This window comes from Eleutherodactylus coqui, chromosome 9 (assembly GCF_035609145.1).
Source record: "Eleutherodactylus coqui strain aEleCoq1 chromosome 9, aEleCoq1.hap1, whole genome shotgun sequence".
NCBI classification, from domain to species: domain Eukaryota; kingdom Metazoa; phylum Chordata; class Amphibia; order Anura; family Eleutherodactylidae; genus Eleutherodactylus; species Eleutherodactylus coqui.
In genome coordinates this window covers 75353346-75369843 of record NC_089845.1, presented here as the reverse complement: position 1 = coordinate 75369843, position 16498 = coordinate 75353346, and the positions used below count along the sequence as shown (strand labels likewise).

General features: G+C 47.2%; 1 protein-coding gene across 2 annotated transcripts in view; it reads left to right on the top strand.

Annotated features, from left to right (window-relative positions):
- Positions 1–5288: 5288 nt before the first annotated feature.
- RALBP1 (ralA binding protein 1) overlaps positions 5289–16498 on the top strand; it is a 31574-nt gene continuing 20364 nt past the window's right edge. Inside the window, exon 1 of one of the 2 annotated variants that reach the window (XM_066579551.1) lies at positions 5289–5370. The gene's annotated coding sequence lies outside the window, so the exon portion shown is untranslated. Of the gene's footprint in view, positions 5379–16498 lie in introns of both variants that reach the window. The other variant, XM_066579552.1, reaches the window with a different exon arrangement.

The following is a 16498-nucleotide window of genomic DNA, read 5'->3' as shown; positions in this document are numbered from 1 at the left end:
GGAGGGCGAAAATTAGTCGGCTCCATGGGAACGAGGACGCTAGCAACGGAGCAGGTAAGTAAAAAACTTTTTATAACTTCTGTATGGCTCATAATTAATGCACAATGTACATTACAAAGTGCATTAATATGGCCATACAGAAGTGTATAGACCCACTTGCTGCCGCGGGACAACCCCTTTAAGAGGTCCATAAATGCAGCAGTAGAAGCTAGGGATTCTGCAAGTCTGAAAAGATTGGGAGCAAAAGCATCCCCCCTCCTTCACCTGTAAAAAAAAATATATATTATAATCTCATAGACAGCATATCTATAAAGACAACTTTAAAGGGGTTGTCTCGCAAAAGCAAGTGGGGTTATGCGCTTCTGTATGTCCATATTAATGCACTTTGTAATATACATCGTGCATTAAATATGAGCCATACAGAAGTTATTCACTTACCTTCCCTGCGCTGGCGTCCCCGTCTCCATGGCTCCGTCTAATTTCAGCGTCTAATCTCCCGATTAGACGCGCTTGCGCAGAAGGGTCTTTTCCCTTCGGCTTGGTCCGGCAGCAGCGACGTTCTGGCTCCGTCCCCTTCTACGCGTCATCACGTAGCCCCGCCCCATTACGTGTGCCGATTCCAGCCAATCAGGAGGCTGGAATCGGCACACGTGATGGGGCGGAGCTACGCAATGACGCGTAGAAGGGGCGGAGCCAGAACGCCGCTGCTGCCGGACCGAGCCGAAGGGAAAAGACCCTTCTGCGCAAGCGCGTCTAATCGGGAGATTAGACGCTGAAATTAGACGGAGCCATGGAGACGGGGACGCCAGCAACGGAGCAGGTAAGTGTATAACTTCTGTATGGCTCATATTTAATGCACGATGTATATTACAAAGTGCATTAATATGGACATACAGAAGTGCATAACCCCACTTGCTTTCACGAGACAACCCCTTTAATAACACGGTAAGCTTAGATACAGTGGCTCAGCTCAGGAATACCTCTAAATGATGTAGTCACTATATAATAGTCAGATACCAGTTCTACACAGTGATAGTTATTACAGTGGGGATGCTGGAGGGGAGTTGCGGCAAGCTCCTAGCAGCATAGGGAATGACCTAGGGCTTGGATGGAGGGTTACTTTCAAAGTTAGGCTTACATTATTAGCTGATAATATTTCCATGTTAATGTGGTCCAGCTCTCACATGGAAGCATTTACAGCTAATTATGTAAGCCTTAAACTGAATTAAAACCTAACCCTAACCCTTCATCCACACGCTGCCAGGACCTTCCTGCAGGCAGACTATCAGCAGCATGTGGGGGTACATTGGGCGGATACATAACTAGGTCTCCACCCATACTTGTGGTGGAGACATAACATAACAGCACCGCTTGGCTCTGCGGTGGGCTGGCCTCAGTGACGTAGCTCCTGGCATAGGTCCTGGCAGGGACCTGGTCTACAGCACTGTACACCGAGGTCCTGCCAGCAACCCCCGGTCTACAGCACTGTTTGATGTATAGCGATACAACCCCATTTATAACCCTGCCCCCATATGACCAAAGCCCCGCCCCTGCCACGCTCATGTAAAAATGGTCTTGCTTGAAGCTGGTCCCTGGTGCAAAAAAGGTTGGGGACCATGCTCTAACAGCAATTTGCATCAATTCGGCGCACATTTTGATGCAATTTAGGGCGCGTCCCATTTTTGGGCAAGTCAGAAAAACCGAACAGAAAACGTCTAAAAACACATAATGAATGTGGCATAAAGCATACAAGACAGTTTTTTGCACAAGAATATTTTGAATAGTAAATAAGTCCCAGTATTTTGGTCAGTGTTTCGCTTCAGCATTTAAAAGCAGAAACCAGGAGTGGATCCAAAATATACAAGAGGTGTAAGGCCCCCTGTCCACGGGCATTGTGAACCGGGAGCAGGAGCCGGCAGACGGAACTCCGCTGTCAGCCTATCTCACAGATAGGCTGACCACGGAGAATCGCGGCAATTCGATGCATGCTGCGAATTGCCGGCCACGAGTGGAGAATCGCAATGATTCTCCACTCGTGGATAGGGGGGCGGCGCTTTCCATAGCAATGCTATGGAAAGCTTCAGACGGCGATTTACCGCCGGCGATTTACCGCCGGCGGAAGCACGCCCATGGACAGGGGGCCTAAATCTTCCCATTATTCTTTTTCTCTGAAGGTTCTATTCCTTCAAAGAAAAAACGCGGGAAGATAGGTTCTAGCCTCTCCTAGCCTTTCCCATGCATAGTTTTAACTACGTGCGGAAAAGATAGGGCAAGTTCTATTTTTTCTCAGGCGTAGTTTTCACGCGCGAAAAAAAGAGCTAGTGAAGACAAAACCATTGTTTTGTCCTGATAATGCATAAAATAGGTATAATGTCCAATTTTAAATTAAAGTTGATCCAAAACAGCAGAATTCCTAGCAATGTGAATAATGTGCAGCACATATTACAAATATCATCACTTCTATAATTATGTTATCTTCCGCCTCTTGATAGGAGGTGCAGCGACCGAGAACCAGGCCTTCAGTCAAGGAGACAGCGGGGTACAAGATGGCAGTGGTTCACAGTGTCACTACTGTCTCCTTTTCCCAAAAGCTGAAGTATAGCCCAGCTCAGTCACTAGCAAGGGAGATAAGATTTTATCAGACTGGATAACTGCAGTTCAGTTCTAGATTATTGTCGTGACGCCAGTGTCCCTAGATAAGTCATGCGTTACTCGCGATAAATTAATAAGTTCACAGACAAAGAGTGCTTTTTCAAAACCGGGGGCACACAGTTTCCTTTTACTTATGTTTCAACTTTGATTTTCCAACACAGGTAAATTACCTGTACTTCTCAACATGAAGATACATGCTGCAAAACGGTTCTCTGGGCTCTACCTTTCTGAACACATTTGACAATAGAAGGTTCTTCTCCCAAAATACACACATCGCTGCTATCTAAAGGACACTTTCTTGGGTTACACAGTGTTATTGCCTAGCAACGGCACAGGAAAAACAAAAAGAAAAATTTCAGTACTGCACATCACCGACGACGAGCATCTGCGGTACAGAAATGAGAGGTACACAGGTTCGCCGGCCGAGGTCAGAGACGGATTCTGCTGCTGTCTCCTACATGTGGAATCCGGTTGTGCCGTGTGCAGTCGGCCAAACTAATAGGAAACTGGTGCAAACACAGAACCATAGGAAATTGATGGCAGTAAAAGTCAACGCGGTCCCTCTGGTCTGTCCTTATGGTAATCTCTTAACTGTCTAGTCTGTCCTAACCTCTCTTAGGTTAGCTGCACACGAGCAAGCGTGACATCGGACTCAGAAACTCGGGCCGATATCGTGCTCGGCAACCTGTGTTTTACCCGCGGATACGAGGCGATTTGCATGCATCCTTTCTGTAAAATTTCGATCCTCCCATGCGAGTTTCACGTGCGATAGAGGATTGGAAGTGTTTCCTGTTTACTGTCAATGGAACAACCGTGCATCGCACTCAATGTATTTAATGTCCCATTGAAATCACTGGGCGATGCATTCCGAAGAATGCCAAAAAATTGAACATGCAGCGATTTTCTTCCCCTGGCCGCATCACAGAAAGAGAAAACATCACTCATGTTTATCACTCCATCCAAAAGAATGGAGTTCATGTTCACAAGAAGTTTGTGCTTCTCGCAACGCACAAAACTCATGCTAGATTCTTGGCCGTGTGAAAGCGGTCTTAGGGCTTATTCGCAGGAGCGTATCTCGGACGCCGTTTTCACGGCCAGCTGATATACGCTGGCATCTGAGCTGTCTTTCCCTTCCTTCCCCCTCGCCGGCTCTCTGCCTCTCTCCTCCCCTCCGGCTGTTTGCGATTGGGGGCGGTGCAGCTTGTGTAAATATGCCCTTAGATAGATCGATGCTCATCCCAGACCTGCTTGAATTCATTTAGGCCGGATTCACGAGTGTAGTTGCGCAAAAGAAAATTTGCATACGTAATACACAGAAAATACGACCAATTGATTTCAATGGGTTTATTCACATACACGTATTTTCGGTTGCGCAGCATGTTCTATTTTCCTGCGCATTTGCACAGGGAAAGCGAACACTTTAAACTCATGAAACTATTGGCCATTTTAACAGCTGAGAGCATTGGAGCGTATTTTTGGGTGCGCAATAGCGCACGACTTGCGCATGCAAAATGTAAAAGAAAAATATGCAGATGCGCATGCTAATACACAACATCTGTTCCTCAAAAATATGCGCAAAAACGCTTCCGTTCGTGTGAATCCTTACTGTTGATTTTCCGACCACATCTGCTGGCAGTTTGTTTCACACATCTACTACTCTTTCGGTAAATAACATTTTCTCACAATGCTTATGATCCTCCCCACTGGTCTGCTGCCATATTTCTTCCATTAAAAAAAACAAAAAAACAGAAGACTAACGGAATGGAACCCTTAGACGTGTTTTTTTAATTTCATTTTTAAAAAATAGATCCGTTAACCCTTTGCAATCCAATTTTGGATTCACGGTTTCCTAGGGGGTTTTGTCTTTCTGCCATTATACAATGGCGCCATCTGCTGGCTAGAGCCAGTACTGTGGTATTGGACATGTTGGAGAGGCCCCTTACAACAGAACGGACAGTAATCTAGGGTAAGAATACCCTGCCGGACGTCTTCCAACATTGGAAGCTGTACAGCCTTCAATCAGAATGTCTTTAGATGTCAAACAGTGGATTGGAAAGGGTTAAAAATGGCTAAAAGAAGTCAGATGGGCACATAATAACATGACCAGTTTGGGTTAAAAAAAGGTTTGTTTTTATGCTACTCTTGGCGTTATATTTTTGGGTCAATTTAGGGTGGCGAAATGAACATCATAATGATCATTTAAGATTACACATTCTCTGCTGATTTCATAGTGTCTCAATTAGCATCTCTAAAGAGACACTAAACACTAAAACAACCTATTCATATATCAGTAAAGTAATTCACAAGAATCTCCCTGGTTACATCCATCTCCCTATAGAAAACAACGACCTGGATGGCGGCGCGCCAACCACAACATGTCCGCCACTACTGCTACAAGTGATCACATGACCGTGGAGTGCACGCTGTCACGGAAAAAGACCTTCCATTAACTAGAGGCCAAAGTGTCCCTGATTCATCTGTCTCCTCCTGGTGCCGCCTTCACGACGACCAGCCTACTTATACCTACCATTGCGTAGTCTTCATAAAAATGGAGTAACCACCAACAAGATTAGAGACACGTTTTAGTAGTAGATGCTTACTCTATGAATGTCCTGTTGCCAGAACCCTGCGCTACGCTGCTTCCTGCCGAGTACTGAGTCCAGGAGGAAGAGGAAAACAGGCTCATAGTGACAGAGCGAGCGGAGGGGGAGGACACAGGTGAGAAGGTCTGTGCGGAGAGTTACCTGTCAGTGCTGGTGCTTGTGTATCCCTCCGCGTCATAGTGTGTATGTATCCATGACTGCTCTGCACATATGGAGGAAGGATCCTGGCTGACAGTGGATGTCATGGGGCTCCACACTATGGGGATATGACTGCTATATGTTTATGTAACTGGTGGGCCACTAATATAGTCAGTGCTATGTAGTTGTCAGTAAGAGGTGCCGGTAACAAGTCCCCATTGTGTTCCTTATAGAAGAGATCTGTTGTCTATGTTTACATTTAAAGATCAGCACAGCGGCGACATCCACTGAGCTGAACAGATCCGAGGAGCCGGGCGCAACGCATCTAAGTTTTAGTGTCTGTGGAAGTTTTTATTAACTGCCGTAAAAATAGTTCCTAAAATGACGTAACGCCCGTGCGTATTCGCCGCACTACTTGCCGTTTAAGTAAATATTGCTGGAGGGTGTTAAGATGGTGATCACATGGAGAAGGGCTTGGGGTGATATTGCGCAGTGGAGCGTAGTGCGTTACTACAGTAAAGTCCGGATGCTGGATTATAGGATTGTCGTTAAAAATATATGGGAGCGTCCGATAAAATGTTTTTTTTTTTCAAGGGTATGCATAAAACAAAAAAAAGCATAATGTCCCTTGTGGTCTGTATTCACGAAGCAGACGTGTGTTTTTTTTTTTGTTTTTTTTTTAACTGCAGGAGGCAGTGAAAAAAAAAACGGACTCGCCTTACGTGTGATAAACGGATCTCACTTACACAACGGGACGGAAACCGCGTCTGCCCGTGTGAATGAGCCCTCGGGCTGCTCATGAGCGTCGCTGCTTTCGTTCGTAGCCTCCATGACTGAATTGTGATGAAATGGCGCAGCTTACTGCACTGTATTGTCCTATAAAGTGACGCACGGACCCCACTATATTCAGTAGGGTCTATGAGGGACCCCTACGTGCCGGTGTGAACGGGTCATTGGTGTTTGGAGGGGTCGTCTTACCCGTGATCTCCGTTCGGGGGGGTCAGACGTTATACGGTTCTGGCGGCGGCGATTGTAGATTGTGATTCCCCGCAACCAGTAATGGCGGTGGGATGTGCAGCGTTAGTCCTGTCCGCTGCGCTGGATGTGTGACAACCGGCCACTGAGGCCGACGTCCCTGTGAATCAGGTGTCACACCTGGAGACCTTTACGTTGCAGCTGTTTTCTGGCGCTTTCTGCGGAGATATCACACGTCATGTGACTGATATCTGCTGTATAGTTATTAGAATATATGGAATATTGTGTAATTAATAACCAGAGCTGGAGAAACCCCCGCAGCCGGGTAGGTAGTCCGTCCGTGGGCAACTGATGCTTACAGGGGAGCTCTCGTTAGTGTTTTGGGGATCAGTCCTCCATGTTATTTTATGTGGTCCACGATGAGGTTCGGACACAGAAGGACCTGCTCTCTCCACTTTCTCTGGAGGATGCAGCCAGCATTTGGCAGAGAAGGTGGCGCAAACACAGAAGCAGGTGCCATCTTGGATTCGGCACATACCTCCATACGACTGTTCAGCAATTCATAGGTGGTGGCACAGCTCTGACCCACTACCCAAGCACCCTAGCCACCTCCAAGGTAGAAAGCTTAGTGCTAAGGAGGTGAAAGCGGAGAAACTCCATCATAGTGCATAGAGCTCCATAGCATTTAAGGACTGGTTACATTTAGCGCTCATTCATACGGGCGGATGCAGTTCTGATCCGTTTAATATGTAGCATTTTCACAGCCCCCAATTTTTTTCGTATTCACTGAGCGTTTGGATCTTTTTTTTTTTTGCATGCGTATTCACTGCGCAAAAAAAAAAAATTCAAGAAGGTCCCATAGATTTCTTCTGCCTTCATGCGAAATTACTCAAGTTTCAGGCTTATTGACTGCATATTTACGTGAGCCTGTTGATTTTAATAGGACAAAATAGGACATGCTATGTGCTTTTTTTTTTTTCTACGCGCATAAATGATACACGCATGTTTGAATAACCTCAATGGTGTTTAAACTGTCCATATTATGCGGGTCCATATTATATGGAATGCTAATACACCCGTGTGAATGAGCCCTTATAAACTGCCCTATGAGGGCAGCCATAATGCTGGTGTGGCCCTCGGTGATGATGAGTTTGGCACCCTGGACCAGAGTATTCCAGCAAGGTCCTCCTTAACAATGCCACTTTTCCTGTTTTGCGGAGAGCGTGTAACTGCAGATGCTGTAGCAGAGCGGGATCGCTGGGGTCTCTACAAGTGGTCACCGCTATGGCCGGCCCGCTCCTCTGTGACTGGCATCCCCCTTGTCTGGTTTCTGAGCCATTAGTGCTGATGTGAATAGACGAGGGGGATGTCCATCAATGCATTTCCAGCGAAGGCTCTATTGATTCAATGTGCGTTGTTTGCATTCAGTGCGCCATTGTTGGTTTTATTTTCTGTAAAATGGGCAGCTTGGCGGTATTAACCTACATGGTTGGAATACGAAGTGTTGGAATTGCATCTACTTGGGATAGACCATAGATGTCTCAGATGGGAACACCTTACGGCCATTGGAAGTGGTTCAGTATGGCAGTGTGGCCAGAAACTGTTATGCCCCGGCTCTAGGCCGCGTTCATACCGCTGGATTTAAACAGCGGATTCTGCGATCAGCGTCCGTGCAGGCGGTCTGCGGTAAACATGGGCACTGAAAGGCATGCATTTTCCAAAATTGCGTATTCAGTGAGCATAAGAAAAATCGCAGCATGTTCTATTTTCCCACGGAATCTGTGCTGACTTCCTCTATTGAGGTCAATGAAGGTGTCTGACCTGAAGCCATTATGCAATTCACATTACATATGGGCTGCTGGTACCCGTGTCATCGCTAAGCGCCAGCGTGGGAAATACAAACAAAAATACCCCCAAACTGTACTGTGTATAGCTCCACGGTCATCTGTAATACAGAAACAGCAGGTCCGCAGGGTGACCGGCCTGCTCACATCCAACCCCCTTGTGTGACACCCGGCCTTAGGCCAAATGCTCACAGATGGGTTATTGCTGCGGAATTCGTGGTCATTCACCCACCACGAATTCTGCATCAATGTCGGTCCATACACATGCTGTGCTCAGGGATTTTCCGCTCGCGGTGGGAGAATCGCAGCATGTTCTGTTCTGTGCGGAAAAACTCAGGCGGCTTCCATTGCACTCAGTGGAAGCTGTCCGTCTCGCAATGCTTCTGCAGTGTGAGCACTGTTGCTAAATGCATTCCAAAACAATGAAGCAGAAGATTGAAAAACGTCTTGTGTTTTGTCAACATTGAGGCTTCCTACCCTTCGGCCGCCTGCAGACGAGCGGGTCGGATCCGGCAGCGAAAATTCTCGCCGCGGGACCCGACCCGAGCGCCTGCAGGGACGAGCGCGTACTCACCCGCGCCTGGCGTCCCAGGCTCTTTCATGTGCTGGCTGCGGCGCAGCCGGCGGCCGGGTGAGTGCGTGCCCCGCACAAAAATAGGACATGCCGCGGTTTGTTTGCCGCGCGAGATTTCGCGCGGCCAAATCGCGGCCATCTGCATAGGAGTGCGTATTGTAATGCACTCCTATGCAAACTTTCAGTGGTGGAAATCCTGCGGGAACTACCGCCGCGGGATTTCCGCCCATGTGCAGGCGGCCTTCCACTGGGTTGTGACTCTATTTTCCCTCTCGCCGTGACGCCATCATGGGGGATACCTGGTACTGGGTGAGAAGACCAAGGCTCAGCCAGCCGCTGTGTTACATAACTTGGCCTCCATGTATGAAGACTAGCAGCTTGGCTGAAGGTTCTCGCTACTCTTCCAACCTCTCTTGTGTAGTCCAAGGGTTGTCTGGTCGGGCTATAGTCGCACCGCCCGGAGTCTGGTGTAGATCCAGCACAGCATGCTGCGCTATTTTTGCCCCGTGAACCGCTAGGGTGCATGATGGAAATCTAGTGGATCTCATTAAAGTTAATATGGATCGTTGGACCCTTTTGTCCTAGTCATGTGCTGGGTATGTCCCTTCAGGTTTTTTGGTGGGGTATGGGGGGGTGGTTTGGCTTCTGTGATCCGTGATAACTTTAGCACTTGTGTGAAGCTAGCCTTTGGCTGTATTTTCCTTCCATGCGCGGTCTTTGTATTTCACGGACAGCACACTGACCCTAAATGGCTATACAAATAGGCGCTTTTGGACAGGGATCTAGTTGAGAATACAGCATGCAGTGTCCCTGCGCGACTCATACAGTCGTCTAAATTCAGTCTAAGGCCACTCTCACACATGGCCTCCGCAAAATGCCACGATTTTACTGTCATTTTTGGACATGGGTTACCGCCTCTGACAGCGCCATTTAACGCACCCCATCATTGTGATGGCTGATGAGGTGCGTTAAACGCAGAAAAATAAAGCAGATAGCGCTTGAGTCACATTCGAGCGCATGTCTGCGTGGTAAAAAGCACATGTGAGTGTCCTTAGGGTGACACACAGGCGACAGTGAGACACGCATAACTTAAATCTCACCGTACACGGACCCCGTCCATGTGCACTGCGGGAGACCGCGCATCTGCATGTTGTATGGGACTCTCACGAAAATCAAACATTCTGCAACGTTTCCATCTCGTAGCGCCGCTGCAAGACAAGAATCGCCCATATGAATACACTCATTGCGACTCATTATTTGCATTTTCTTGCACGTTTCGTGCGTCTCGCAACACACAAAACTAGCCCGATTTTCTCAGATGTGTGACTGCACCACCCTTGGGGCTCATACCCACGAGCTTGATTTCACAGCCGATTACACATTCAGTGCTCACTCGCGTGATACGTGGTGAATGGAATCAATGAAGGTACGTTGGTTTTCCTTGATGCGGCACTCGGCTGCCGTATGCTGAGGGTATTTTCCCGTCTTGCAGGGGTGAATATCTCTGATATGGATTGTAACGGATCATGTCATCATTGTGTATTCCTACGGGTTTGTAGATATGAAATTAAAGGTATCCTAAGGATACAGTAAATCCCAAGGCAGCTGTCTGGGCCCTGTAATATGGCTTTGTGAGTAACGGAGCCCTCACATGACTGATATGGCAGTTGTTAGAGCATAGAGCCCGGCTCTTTCAGGGCTTGTTCATAGCCCCGTTCACTGCTTTGGAGAAATCTGACGTGGATCAGCAACATAATCCACAGATTAGCCCCGTTCACTAAATGCGAGCTGAGCCTCGGATTCCTGCCGTGGATTATGTGTCAGGGCTGCCGCAGATTGTAGAGGGGGAATATTGCCGTGTGAAAGGACCCTTAAAGAGACCTCCTCTATGCTGAGACAGTTGTGATGGAGTCTGGAATGTAATGACATGTATATTACTCTGACGTATAGGTAATGATTAGGTACTTGTGTTATACAATCCATCCACTAAAAGAAGATGTTGGAATGGAATGAAACTTTCTGTTTGATTGTAACATTGATATAAGGAAGTGGTTACAATATCAGAGCAAATGGAGACTTTATTATGGGAAACTGAACATATGAAGGGAGACTCTAGTACCCTCTTGTACCGCCTCTAGGTTGGATACAAGATGTGATACATGTGGGTATGGAGGCTCTAGTAACCTGTTATACCGCCTCTAGCTTGGATACAAGATGTGATACAGGCAGGCATGGAGGCTCTAGTACCCTGTTGTACCGCCTCTAGCTTGGATACAAGATATGATATGGGTGGGCATGGAGGCTCTAGTACCCTGTTGTACCGCCTCTAGCTTGGATACAAGATGTAATACGGGTGGGCATGGAGGCTCTAGTACCCTGTTGTACCGCCTCTAGCTTGGATACAAGATGTAATACGGGTGGGCATGGAGGCTCTAGTACCCTGTTGTACCGCCTCTAGCTTGGATACCAGATGTGATACGGATGGGCATGGAGGCTCTAGTACCCTGTTGTACTGCCTCTAGCTTGGATACCAGATGTGATACGGATGGGCATGGAGGCTCTAGTACCCTGTTGTACCGCCTCTAGCTTGGATACCAGATGTGATACGGATGGGCATGGAGGCTCTAGTACCCTGTTGTACCGCCTCTAGCTTGGATACCAGATGTGATACGGATGGGCATGGAGGCTCTAGTACCCTGTTGTACCGCCTCTAGCTTGGATACCAGATGTGATACGGATGGGCATGGAGGCTCTAGTACCCTGTTGTACCGCCTCTAGCTTGGATGCAAGATGTGATACCAGTGGGTATGGAGGCATACAGGTTCCGTATGGTATCCTGTGGTGTATCGCTCCACATTTGCTGATTCTAAGCCTCTAGATCACGCAATCTCATAGGCTGTTGAAGTTGGCGTTCCAGATGGTCCCACATATGTTCTATTTGTAATAAATCTGACGAACAGGCAGAACATGGAAGTGTGGCAAGGTTGTGGAGACAAAGAATAATATTGTGGGGACATTCCTGTGACCCCCTTGTGTGTGGCCAAGCATTATCCTGCTGCCTCTTGGAAGCCGCCATGAGAGGAACACATGTGGCTGCAAGATGTCCTCAACATATCGCTCAGCTGTCATTGTCCCTCATACCAATACTGGGGTGACCGACTGTTGTATGCAATGGCCCCCCAGACCATCACACAAGCAGGGGGCAGTGTGCCGCTCTACAGCAAAGGCAGGATTGAGGTGCTCACCGCTAGATCTCCAGACAGGAATACGGCAGTCGTCAGCGCCCAAAGTAAACCTGGATTTGACACTTAAGACAATCCTGTTCCACTCCATAGAAGTCCAATTTTGTTATTCACGACTCCACTGCAAACGGAAATTATGTTGGGTGTGTGTCAAAGGCAGTACATCTAATGGATGCCGTGAGACCAAATGTCCTTCAGCCAAGAGCCTGGAAATGGTTCTGACAGACATAGGGACCTATAACAATGGTGCCACCTGTCTCTGGATGGCGGACAGCAAAACAACTTGAGCTGCTCATGCTTGTCAGACGCTCCTCTCTACTGACGGTCTGTTGGGGGCGTCCTGAGCCTGGTCACCTTGTGTGCCCTAACACTGGTCCCAATTCTAACTGTCAGGTCAAACTGGCAATACCACCATCCAGCTTTTCGCATTCCAGTAATGCGCCCCTCTCCAATTCTGGTAACTGGTGAAATCTCTTCTCTGCGTCATAGAGACGTCTAGTGTTCAACAAGCTCTACAAGCGGAAGAAGCAGTCACCACACACAAGGAGCCTCTGAGAGCCTCTACTACTTTACGGGCCTCATGTGGCAACACCGTTCATCTAATCATTTGCAGATCTGCCTGAGATGTAACTGCATGCACAGTTTTGCAGCACAACAAATTCTAGGTGCTTGATTTTTCTTTTTTTACACAAAGTCTATATGGTAACTAAGCTAGAAAAAATGCTTCTGGTAAATACAGGCATCTGGATCTTTATAGAAATTTAGGCCCAATGCGCTGTTTGCACTGTTGGATACGGAGCGATCATTTACCTCTGGATCCCACAGTAAATACGGCCCAAAGCCATGCTTTGCAAAACACTTTTCCGTGCCGACGAGTGCAAATCAACTCCGATTTTTCTGCTCGCGGAGGGAAAATTGCAGCAGATCTTACTGGAGTGCGAGCCTCAAACAGACGGCTTCCATTGCAGTCAATGGAAGCCATACGCCCCGCGGTGAGTCGCAGCAGGACCGCCTCATTACCGGCACATCACTGTCTGCATTTCGCATCTGCAGCAGGGCGCCAGCCGGCACATCCGCAGAGAAGATAGCATGACAGGTACGCGGGGGTTCTGTCGGTGCACAGGGTCTGGTTCCACTGCGAGATCTCAGAATCTGACCCGGCCGTGGGCATTCGGCCTAAAAATCTTGAGAGATAATATCTCAGTACAAATTCTTCAACAATGTTATTTTCAAACACAACAAACAGAGTTGGAGATCAATGCTCATAAAAATTCCTGATCTAAATGGAGTCTTTCAAAAAGCCAACGATATACCAAGTTCCCACGTCACTCCTATTGTAGCAAAGCTGCAATATATATAAGGCAAATACATCCACACTTTACGAGAAAAGGCAAACACATAGATGCTGCTTTTATAGGGAATTCTATTGATGGACACAATGAGGGTCATTGTGACACCTGTGAGGGCATTTATACGTCGTGGGGCACAAAAGGTGGCTGTAGTACTGTATGCAACACAAAGGCAGGCACTGTTACTATGGGGTACTGAGAAGAGTTGTGGCTGGAAGAAATCTTCATGGTGGTCTGGGCATTGATAAAGAAAAGATGAACGTTTCCAATCGGAGAAACGTTCATTTGGAGGTACCTGCACTATAATCACTATCGCTGTGTAGAACTGGTGTCTAATTGTATGGTGACTGTATTACTTAGAGCTGCATTATACTAGAGTTGAGTCGCAATATCTGAGCCAGGCATGCTATAAAAAAGGTATTACAGATATGCTGTCTCTGATTAAGGTGTAAGATCTTTATATTCTTTGGGGGCAGCAAAATATATGTCTAGGGAGGGCCGAAACTGAACTTTTGCACCAGGGCCCATGGACCTCTAGCTACAGCCCTGTTGGTGGCTAAAAAGCAAAACACTTTCTGGGTATTGTTGTACCATGAAGAATGGGTGAAGACAAGATGAACGACCACAAGTGACACCCACAATTTGATTGGCTGCAGCTGCTGATGGGCGCTACTCCAGATCCTGTTCTCAGCTAGGAAGCGCTGGCACCTTGTTCCACTGAGCTGCTGCTGGGTGGTGATGAAAGGAGCTTCTGCTCACCCCGCTGGGCTGTCAACCTCTGCCGATGGCGCCCTGCAGCGCTGTGCCGCTGAAAACAGGCAGTACTCCTGTGCTGCTGAAAACAGGCAGCCGCTCCTTTGTAAACCCCGCTCAGGTAGGGAGGGTCGATGCTTTGTACCACTCTGCTGCTGAGTCGGCCGGAGAGCCTGGGGGACCACCGATGCCTTGTCGCGCTGTGCCTCCGCGTCCTCTTTCTCCTTTTGAAAGCCGCTGCATGGAACCACACGCTGCTGCTGCTCCCACGTACCGCCCGCTCTTCTGCGCCCCCTTGCACAGCTGCCGCCTCCTGCCCCACTCAACTGTGGAGCGCCTGCGCCTCGTACTGAAGGTGCTGCTCCGGTCCCATGCCCTCCACAGTGGTGCTGATGATGGGCGGGGTTCCTGCAGGACATAGCCCCATCATCAGCTGCAGCCAATCAAATTGTGGGCGTTCATCTTATCTCCACTCATTCTTCATGGTGGAGACAAAATACAACAGTACCCACTTTCTGCATCTTTTCTAATGGAAGAGCTCTCTTGGTTTTGTACCAGTCTAGTGAATAAATAACCCAACATTGCCTTTGGTTTCTTTGCAGTCTAATGCTGGAAGAACAAAATAAATATGTTCTACTGCCTATTATCTGATGATATTTCATCAGATGTTAGGTTTTTCAACCATTTGTGTTTTATGCTCACATTCTTAAAGAAATGGTACTGCATTGCACAAAGAATGGTTACTTTCTTGTTCATCTGTTACATCAGGCTGGCCATGGACTTCAGAGGTCTTGTGTCCCAGCTAACTCAGGTTTGACTTGGTCAAATATACATGTTTGATCTAAGGAGGTGAAGGATGGGAACTACTGGTGGATGCCTGTGGCATTGGTCCTGGGGAAAGAATGGAAGTGAGAGAGAAGAATCCAAGTGGTTGGGTCTACACTGACCTCAGACCTTGGATGATCTGCTAACCCTTATATGCACATCAGGGATTCTCAAACTTTTTACTTTGAAGGAGTGCCTTTTTTCCCCTTTGAACTGAACCTTTAGGCATACCCTAAAATAAACTGTAGAAGCAAGAGAAGCGGTCCATAGTTCCTGGCTCCATGTCTTGGCGTTGATCAGTTGGCTACATGGCTCTTCTTCGTAAAGAACCATACTTGGAAATGCTGCACTAGGATGCTGGCAGGTTTTGCTTTTATCGAATGTCTGTGGTCCACTTAAGGCGCCTATAGACTTCTATTAGCTGCTGGCCAACCGATAAGCCTCCCAACAACCTCATAACCATGCAAGTTTGGTTCGACTAAGTGTTCGTATGGTCTCAATGGACACCTGTACCTCTGTGGGTAGGTTGTATACTGGAACAGCAAAAGGATTAAGCCTTAAAATTGAACATGCCTGACCGCCACAAACAATCGGTGACTATTTGCCCTGCTACTGGCATTACTGTTTAGTGATGGGAGCCATAATGTCAGGAATATGGCATGTGGTCTCTGTGATCATCAGCAGTATGAAATGTCACTACTGGCTGCCTGTATGTGCAGACTGGAAGGAGGATCACACTGCAGTTCTGGATTGCCAGGACAGATAAGTAAAATGCTTCCTTTATTTTATCATATTTCCACTTTTTTTTTCATTTCAATACCAGATAACCTCTTAAAATTGACCATCTTTTTTTAAAGATACAAGCCATCTTTTTATTGGGCGGTGAGCAGATGTATCTTCCCATTCATTTACCCACTACTGATCTGGTTATCCTAACTTCTGTGCAGTTTGCAAATGCAGACTTAGTTGCCTTTTACTGGTCAGGAACGTTTGTAGTGGCAGTCAGCAAAACAAAAGTGACTTCTAGTGAACCGTCGAAACTAGTGATTGATTGTAATGAAGACGAGAGAAGACAAACCCCATCTATTATATGACCAAACAAATGAGCATGTGATCAGGCAAGCTACAGCGGATATACAGTCTACACACCCCTGTTAAAATGCCAGGTTTTTGTCATGTTAGAATCTGACAAAGATGAATCATTTCCGATTTATTTCCACCTTCTGGATGACCCGTTATCTGTACAATTCTATTGAAAAATGGACTGGAAACTTTTTTAGGTGAAAAAAATGAATAAAATGTGGTTGCATAAATATGCACACCCCAAGGGTGAATGTCCACAGATGGAATTGCTATGCACAGGGGGGATGAGCCACGTCCTTAAGTAGGGGATCAATGTTGCTGTAGTCCTCTTGGCAGCCTTCAGGACCAATTTTTCTTCTGGTCTTCATCAGTTTTGAGGGACATCCAGCTTCTGGTTGTGTTGCAGTTGTGGCAAATTGAATCCACTTCTTCATGACCATTTTTATTGTGTTCCATGGTG